We start from the raw sequence: 8,385 nt of genomic DNA, 5'->3' as shown, positions 1-8,385 counted from the left end.
TGTGTATATATATATATATATATTTTTTTTTTTTTTTTTTTTTTGAGATGAAGTCTCACTCTGTCGCCCAGGCTGGAGTGCAGTGGCGTGATCTCAGCTCACCGCAACCTCCGCCTTCCAGGTTTAAACAATTCTCCTGCCTCAGCCTCCTGAGTAGCTAGAATTACAAGCACACACCACCATGTCCGGCTATTTTTTTTTTTTTTTTTGTATTTTTACTAGAAATGGGTTTTACCACATTGGCCAGGCTAGTCTCGAACTCCTGACCTCAAGTGATCTGCCCACATCAGCTTCCCAAAGTGCTGGGATTACAGGCGTGAGCCACCACACCCGGCCTCCATATATTCTTGTAATAATGCCACACTTATAAATCTAACATTATAATAAGCATTGTGTCTGATAGTGTCAGTCCTATAGCTCTGTTCTTAAAGATTGTTTTCGCTATGCTTAGTCCTTTACATTTCCATATACATTTTATTTTTTTCCACTAATAGTCATTTATATAACTTGATGTCAATCAAAACATACCATTGGCTGTTTAGCTGGGATTACAGGTGCCCGCCACCATGCCCAGTTAATTTTTGTATTTTTAGTAGAGACGGGGTTTCACCATGTTGGCCAGGATGGTCTCGATCTCTTGACCTCATGATCCGCCCGCCTCAGCCTCCCAAAGTGCTGGGATTACAGGCATGAGCCACTGAGCCCGGCGAAAGGATTTTTATGGGATTTTTTGTTAAAATACTGAGAGGAAAATAACTTACTGGAATATAAAGATAAGAGCTGAATCAGCATGCCTCTAATGGAGAAAGGGGGTATTTTCACAGAATCAGTATTTTTCCCCATCCCATCCCCACTTGATGTCAATCAAAACATACCATTGGCTGTTTAGTTTTAAAAAATGCGATATGCTTGGGCATATATACCAGTTACTTTATGTACAATAAAGGAATGGGGAAGCGGGAAATGAAAGAACAGAGAAAACTATACTGTAGTAGTCAGGATGTGGTGGAACCAAATTGCAGTTTTCTAATGCAGAATGTAATCTTGATCTTTAAAGAACAGAGTTCTGGCCAGGCATGGTGGCTCACACCTGTGATCCCAGCACTTTGGGAGGCCGAGGTGGGTGGATCACCTGAGGTCAGGAGTTCGAGACCAGACTGACCAACATGGTGAAACTCGTCTCTACTAAAAATACAAAAATTAGCCAGGCATGGTGGTGGGCACCTGTAATCCCAACTACTCGGGAGGCTGAGGCAGGAAAATTGCTTGAATCCGGGAGGCAGAGGTTTCAGTGAACCAAGATCACGCTATTGCACTCCAACCTCGGCAACAGAGCTAGACTCTGTCTCAAAAATAAATAAATAAAATAAAGAACAGAGTTCTGGAGTAAAGAAGCAGGTTCCCTTTTCAGTAGACACCTCCCATCTGCTGTTGGAATGCATCAATTGTATCGTCATCCCCCATTTCCAACTGTGCAGGTGTGTCTATTTTATTGATTGGTTGCCCATCAAATCGGAATCTAACCTGCTTCATTGACAATACCTGTCATTCACAATAGGCTTTCATTAGTTTACTAAGTTGTGTATGCCTCTTAGTCTTAAACTGCACCACAGAACCATCCTGCCCCAACACCTTCAAATTAATATGTTCTTTGTTCTCATTCCTGACTCCTTCCTTGGGCCTTTCATCAGCCATGCAAGCACCAGTCTCCTCAGCTGCTGCTTCACAAAAGAGGCACCAAGTCCACACCAAACCAGCACACAAGCAGCCCCAGGAGCAGCAGAAGAGGGAAGCAGCAGTGGTGGATGAGGGCTCCATATGCATTTTAGAGTCAGCTTATCAACATTCACCAAACACATATTCTCATACCAAACTGCTGGGATTTTACTTTAGCTTTCGTTGAATCCATATATCAATTCAGGGGCTTTGTCATCTTTAAAATTGTGCTTTCTAATCCATGAAGATGGTATATCCCTCCACTTATTTAGGGTTGGTTTTGAAGTTTTGTTTTTTGTTTTTTGTTTTTTTGTGGGTTTTTTTTTTTTTTCTGTTAGTTTCTTTTTCACAGGGGGTCTTGCTCTGTCACCCAGGCTGCAGTGCAGTGGCAAGATCTCAACTCACTGCAGCCTCCACCTCCCAGGCACAAGCAATCCTTCTGCTTCAGCCTTTTAGGTTGGGACTACAGGTGTACACCACCATGCACAGCTAATTTTTGTATTTTTCGTAGATGGGTTTTCATCATGTTGCCCAGGCTAGTCTCAAATTCCTGACCTCAAGCAATCCACCTGCCTCAGCCTCCCAAAGTGATGGAATTACAGGCATAAGCCACCATGCCTAGCCTTATTTAGGTTTTGTATAATTTTGTCTCAATAGTGGATATTTTCTAGTTACATTTTTGTTTGTCTTCTTCATTTTTATTTTAGGTTCCAGGGTATATGTGCAGGTTTTTATACAAGTAAACTCATACCATGGGAGTTTGATGTACAGATTATTTCATCATCCAGGTACTAGGTCCAATACCTATTAGACTTTTTTTCCTATCCTCTCCCTCCTTCCACCCTCCACCCTTAAGTAAGCACCAGTGTCTGTTGTTACCCTCTTTGTGTCTGCATCTTTTCATTTTCTTGGTGGAATCCTTTGAAGCATGAGATTTAAATTTTGATGAAGTCTAATTTACCTATTTTTTCTCTTGTTGCTTGTACTTTTGATGTCATATCTAAGAAATCATTGCCTAATTTAAGGCCTCAAATATTTATACCTATGTTTTCTTCTAACAGTTTTATGATTGGTGTGGTTCATTGAATGTTTATGTTCCCCCAAAATTTATTTGTTGAAATCCTAATCTCTAAGGTATACACACATAGTCAGCCCTCTGTGTCTGTGGGTTCCACATCTATGGATTCAATGAACCATGGATGAAAAATATTTGGAAAAAAATTGCATCTGTACTGAACATGTACACTTTTTTTCTTGTCATTATTCCCTAAACAATACAATATAACTATTTACAGAGCATTTACATTGTATTAGGTATTGTAAGTCATCCAGAGATGAATTAAAGTGTAAGGGAGAGTGTGCATAGGTTATATGCAAATACTATACCACTTTATATCAGGGATTTAAGCATCCATGGATTTTGGTATGCATGGGAGGTCCTGGAATCAATCCCCCTGCCAACAGGTACCAAAGAATGACTGTATATGTATGAATATATGTATATGTACATGTGCATGTACACATGTACACACACACACACACATAAATGCAATGAGTACACCAGTGGCAATGAGCGTACCAGACACTGAGACTTTGGTTTTAAATACTATTCTCCTCAAAAGGAACCAGAACTCCTTGAAGAAATGACTGACTTTGGGGCTAAAGCAGAGAAAGCATACAATACACCTAGAACATATTGTACCATAAAATATGGCAATTCTCAAAGGATCATGGGGATGTGTCAAAGTGACACAGGAGCCAGCCAAGGGGCTCCCACTGGCTAACTCTGGGATAACTAGAGCATCAAAATAATTATAGCAATTATAGCAACTATAATTATGACATAATTATAGCAATTTCTTATAACCCATTAAATAGGAACCTATGAGCCCATACTAATATCAATTAATAGATAAACATTCCTCACAAGTATTGACAACATAAAATAGAAATTACAAACAAAAATATATATTTTTTTCCTAGATGACAGAGGGAGACTCCATCACAAAAAATATAATAAACAAAATTTTTATTAAAGTCAAAAAATTAACAGAGAAATAAATGACAGCAGAGGGAGGGGAAAGCTTTCCCTTACAATAGAAGGGCAACTAATAAATGTGGAAGAAATAATAGAAGGAATGATTATGTTTTGTTTTGTTTTGTTTTTTGAGGCAGAGTCTCCCTCTGTCACCCAAACTGCGTGACCATAGCTCACTGCAACCTCCAACTCCTGGGCTTAATCAATCCTCCCACCTCAGCCTTCCACGTAGCTGGGACTACAATCATATGCCACTGCGCCCGGCTAATTTTTGTATTTTTTGTAAAGACAGGGTTTTGCCATATTACCCAGGCTGGTCTCAAACTCTTGAGCTCAAGTGATCTGCCCTCCTCAGCCTCCCAAAGTGCTGGGATTACAGGTGTGAGCTACCGCACCCAGCCAATGATTATCATTTGATAACCTTTACAGTAATAATTGTTTTGGTGAAAAAGCAAATAAAATGGTACTTATATAAATAGGTAAAGTCTGGGCAACACTGAGACCCCCCCCATCTCTAAAACAAAATTAACTTAAACAATTAGCTGAGTGTGGTGTGGTGGCTGGCACCTGTAGTCCCAGCTACTTGCGAGACTAAGACAAGAGAATCACTTGAGCTCAGGAATTCGAAGCTATAGTGAGCTATGATCTCACCACTAAATTCCAGCCTGGGTGACACAGCAAGACCCTGTCTCAAAAAATAAATAAATAGGCCGGCCATGGTGGCTCACACCTGTAATCACAGCACTCTGGGAGGCTGAGGCGGGCAGATCACCTTAGGTTGGGAGTTCAAGACCAGTCTGACAAACATGGAGAAATCCCGTCTCTACTAAAAATACAAAATTAGCCAGGCACGGTGGCACATGCCTGTAATCCCAGCTACTCGGGAGGCTGAGGCAGGAGAATCGCTTGAATCTGGGAGGTGGAGGCTGCAGTGAGCCAAGATTCGCCGTTGCGCTCCAGCCTGGGCAACAAGAGTCTAAAAAAATAAAAAATAAATAAAATAAATGCATTATCAGTAACAATATTCTTGCATAGTCTCAAAGTATCTTAAGACAAAAATACATACTAACTTTACATTGAAAATCTGGCAGACATCATCATACCAAATGATGAAAGTTAATTTCACCAGTGATGAGACAAATCAACATCATATGCCTTCTGATGTGATGCATTAAGAAGAACACAGCTGGTTGGGTTTGGTGGCTCATGCCTGTAATCCCAGCACTTTGGGAGGCCAAGGCAGGTGGATCACTTGAGGTCAGGAGTTAGAGACCAGCCTGGCCAACATGGTGAAACCTCGTCTCTAACAAAAATACAAAAATTAGCTGAGCATGGTGGCACAAGCCTGTAATCCCAGCTACTGGGGAGACTGAGACAGGAGAATCACTTGAACCCACGAGGCGGAAGTTGCAGTGAGCTGAGATCGTGCCACTGCACCCTAGCCTGGGCAACAGTGCGGGACTCCGTCTCAAAAAAAAAAGAAAAAAAAAAGAACACGGCATCACTTCTGCAGTATTTCTGCCAAAATTATTATCCTAAATCCAATCATGAGGAAACATCAAACACAATCTGGTGGACATTCTGCAAAATAATTGACCTGTCCTCTTCAAACTTCCAGGTCATGAAAGAAAGAAGAGACTAGGAATTGTTCCAGAAAAAAGGGAAACAAATGAGACATGGCAATTAAATGCAGCAGGTGATCCTGTATTGTATCCTGGATCTATAAATAACTTTACTGGGAAAAGTCAGTAAAATTTGAATGAAGTTTGTGGATTAGAAGATGCTGTGGTGGCCGGTCATGGTGGCTCATGCCTGTAATCCCAGCACTTTGGGAGGCCGAGGCAGGTGGATCACCTGAAGTCAGGAGTTTGAGACCAGCCTGGCCAACATGGAGAAACCTGTCTCTACTAAAAACATAAAACATTAGCCAGGCATGATGGCAGGTGCCTGTAATCCCAGCTACTCAGGGGGCTGAAGCAGGAGAATTACTTGAACCCGGGAGAAGGAGGTTGCAGTGAGCCAAGATTGTGCCATTGCACTCCAGCCTGGGCAACAAGAGTGAAACTCCATCTCAAAAAAAAAAGAAGGTGCTTTGGATTCAATGTTAATTTCCCGATTTTCATGGGCATTCTGTGATTACATAGAAGAGTATCCTTATTTTTATGAAACAGACACTAAAGTATTTAGGGGTGATTGGCATCATGTCTGTAACTTATTCTCAGATAGTTCTGGAAAGAGAATCTGTATCTATACAGAGAGAAAAATAATAATAAGGCAGATATGGTAAGTTACTAACGATTAGGGAATCAGGCGAAAGGAACACAGGCGTTCTCCACAGCATTCTTGAAACTGTCTTAAGGTTTTTAATTATGTCCAGTTTAATAGCTTAAAAATATTTCCTATAACTCTTATTTTGTAAATCCCTGGTATCTATTTAATTCAAGATCAGAATAAAATAAGAACATGAAGGTAATGAGAAATAAGTCAGGCACAAAGAGAACTTATAAAGATAAATAAGAGCTATTCACTAAATATACTAAGGCCTATGAGTCTTAGGTTCAATTTTTTTTTTTTTTTTTTTGAGATGGCATCTCGCTCTGTCGCCCAGGCTGGAGTGCAATGGTGAGATCTCAGCTCACTGCAACCTCCACCTCCCGGGTTCAAGCAATTCTCCTGCCTCAGCCTCCCGAGTAGCTGGGATTACAGGTGTCCGCCACCACGCCTGGCTAATTTTTGTATTTTTGGTAGAGACAGGGTTTCACCATATTGGCCAGGCTGGTCTCTTGGCCAGGCTGGTCTCGACCTCCTGACCTCATGATCCGCCTGCCTCGGCCTCCCAAAGTGCTGGGATTACAGGAGGCCCAGCCCTTGGGTTCTATTTTTTAATTACATATTAAATTGTAGTGTTAAAGAGCCAGGAGGAGCTTGAAAAGTCTAGTTCCTCAAGTCTTTTCATCATATATGTTTACATTAGGATTAAGAATAGAAAGGGGCTGAGCACCGTGAGAAGCCAGGAAATGAGGTCCCCTGAAGAGAGACATGTTTTCCAAGGAAAAGGCAGAGGGACGTCCGCTCGCCATGGAAGAAAGTGCCACAGAGCATGCTAGAAGGGCTGAGGACAGCAGAGGGATGGATGGAGGTGGGGGATACAGGTTGCTGCAGGCAGGGGATGTGAGATGGGCCCCACCCTATTTTGCACCTCTGGCCTGCCAACCCGGGATCCTTCTGCCCAGCCAGACTCTGGGTAAGGAGGAGGGGTTCTGGGAGGCAGTCCCAAACTCGAAGAGTGAGGAAAGATGGCAGTGCCAAGGCTTTGGGAGTGGAGCCAGAGGCAGGAATTGGAATTGGGGTCTGGTTTCCCCATGGCAGAGCTCATCCAAGTCCAGGATCTACCCTCTCTTGGCATTGACTGGCCAAGCCCTGGCTCAGGTATTCCACACCTGGGCCCGGAACCAAATGCGAGGAAACCCAACACTGATCCGCCCCAGCCCGCAACTTCCAGCAGCTAGGAGCAAACAGGGCTTGTGGAGGAGGCAGTGGGTCTCCAGAGCCCAGCAGCAGGGAGGCTACTTCCCGGGAGAGGGCAGCGGCACAGGAGAAGGCCCTGCCGCCGACAGGGGTCCTACTCCACTCCGGGACCCTGCCCTTCTGTGGCCACGCTCCCACCAGAAGCCTGTCACCTCCCATCCCTCCCGCAGGTAACAGGCACCGGGGTACTGTGCCCAGCCCCCAGGCACCTCCCCAAGGCTGCCATGTGGCAGAGGAAGCCGGTGAACGGACGCTCGGCTGCAGCCAGGCAGGCCTAAGCTCTGTTTCCCCGCCACATCCCAGCTACACCCGCAGGCCTGGGTGCCAACCAGCTGGCGTCAGTGCCCGCGGTGCCTTCCAGCACCCTCCTGTCCTGGAGGAGCTGCATCTGTCCCGTAATATCCTCGCCCGCCTCTTAGGGGCAGCCTTCTCAGCCCTGGTGGGCACGGTGCACCACCTCGACCTCTCTGAAAAGCTGACCTCGATGCCCGTGGAGGCCTTCGTGGGGCTGCAGATCCAAGTGAATCAATCCGCCAACCCATGACACTGGGACTGTGTCCTCCAGGGAGTGCTCAGGCTGGTGAGGCTGGCACCGGGCACCAGGACAGGCATCGTGTGCGGTCCCGGCACCCGACCAGACCTTGGTGGAGCAGGAGCTCCTGCTGCTGGCAGGGGAGGAAGAGCTGTGTGGAGCGGGGCAGGGCCCAGCGGAGCACCAATGTGGCCCCTGCCTTTGGAGAGTGGCTGACCTGCTGCATTACGTGTGGCAGAACCGAGATGAAACCTGGCGCACCCTCAAGCGGCCCCTGCTGCCAGGGCACCCGGAGTACCACTCCACCCTCAGCACAGTGATCTGATGACCAAGGGTGCTCCTGGGGCCACACCACACACTCCTCCTCCGCCGCCCTTTCCCTTCCTCTGACCCCCTCAGCTTCCTGTGCAGCCTCACCCCAGCCCCCAAATACCTGTCCTCTCTCCTCTCTCTCTCTCCTCCCACCTCTCTCTCTCCCCGCCCCCTCTCTCTCTCTCTCTTTCTCTCTCTCTCCTCGCTCCTCTCTCTCTCTCTCTTTCCCTCTTTCTCTCTCTCTCTCTCACACACACAC

At 45.2% G+C, this 8,385-nt stretch overlaps 2 pseudogenes; one reads left to right on the top strand and one right to left on the bottom strand.

The window, feature by feature from the left end:
* Positions 1-1,407: 1,407 nt before the first annotated feature.
* LOC105524167 lies at positions 1,408-1,695 on the bottom strand (annotated as a pseudogene).
* Positions 1,696-6,832: 5,137 nt separating this feature from the next.
* On the top strand, positions 6,833-8,139 carry LOC105524208 (annotated as a pseudogene).
* Positions 8,140-8,385: the final 246 nt, after the last annotated feature.

The sequence above is a fragment of the Colobus angolensis genome, unplaced genomic scaffold, assembly GCF_000951035.1.
Source record: "Colobus angolensis palliatus isolate OR3802 unplaced genomic scaffold, Cang.pa_1.0 Scaffold49, whole genome shotgun sequence".
NCBI classification, from domain to species: Eukaryota; Metazoa; Chordata; class Mammalia; order Primates; family Cercopithecidae; genus Colobus; species Colobus angolensis.
The sequence above is the reverse complement of the archived record's forward strand: the minus strand, read 5'-3'. Positions and strand labels throughout refer to the sequence as shown.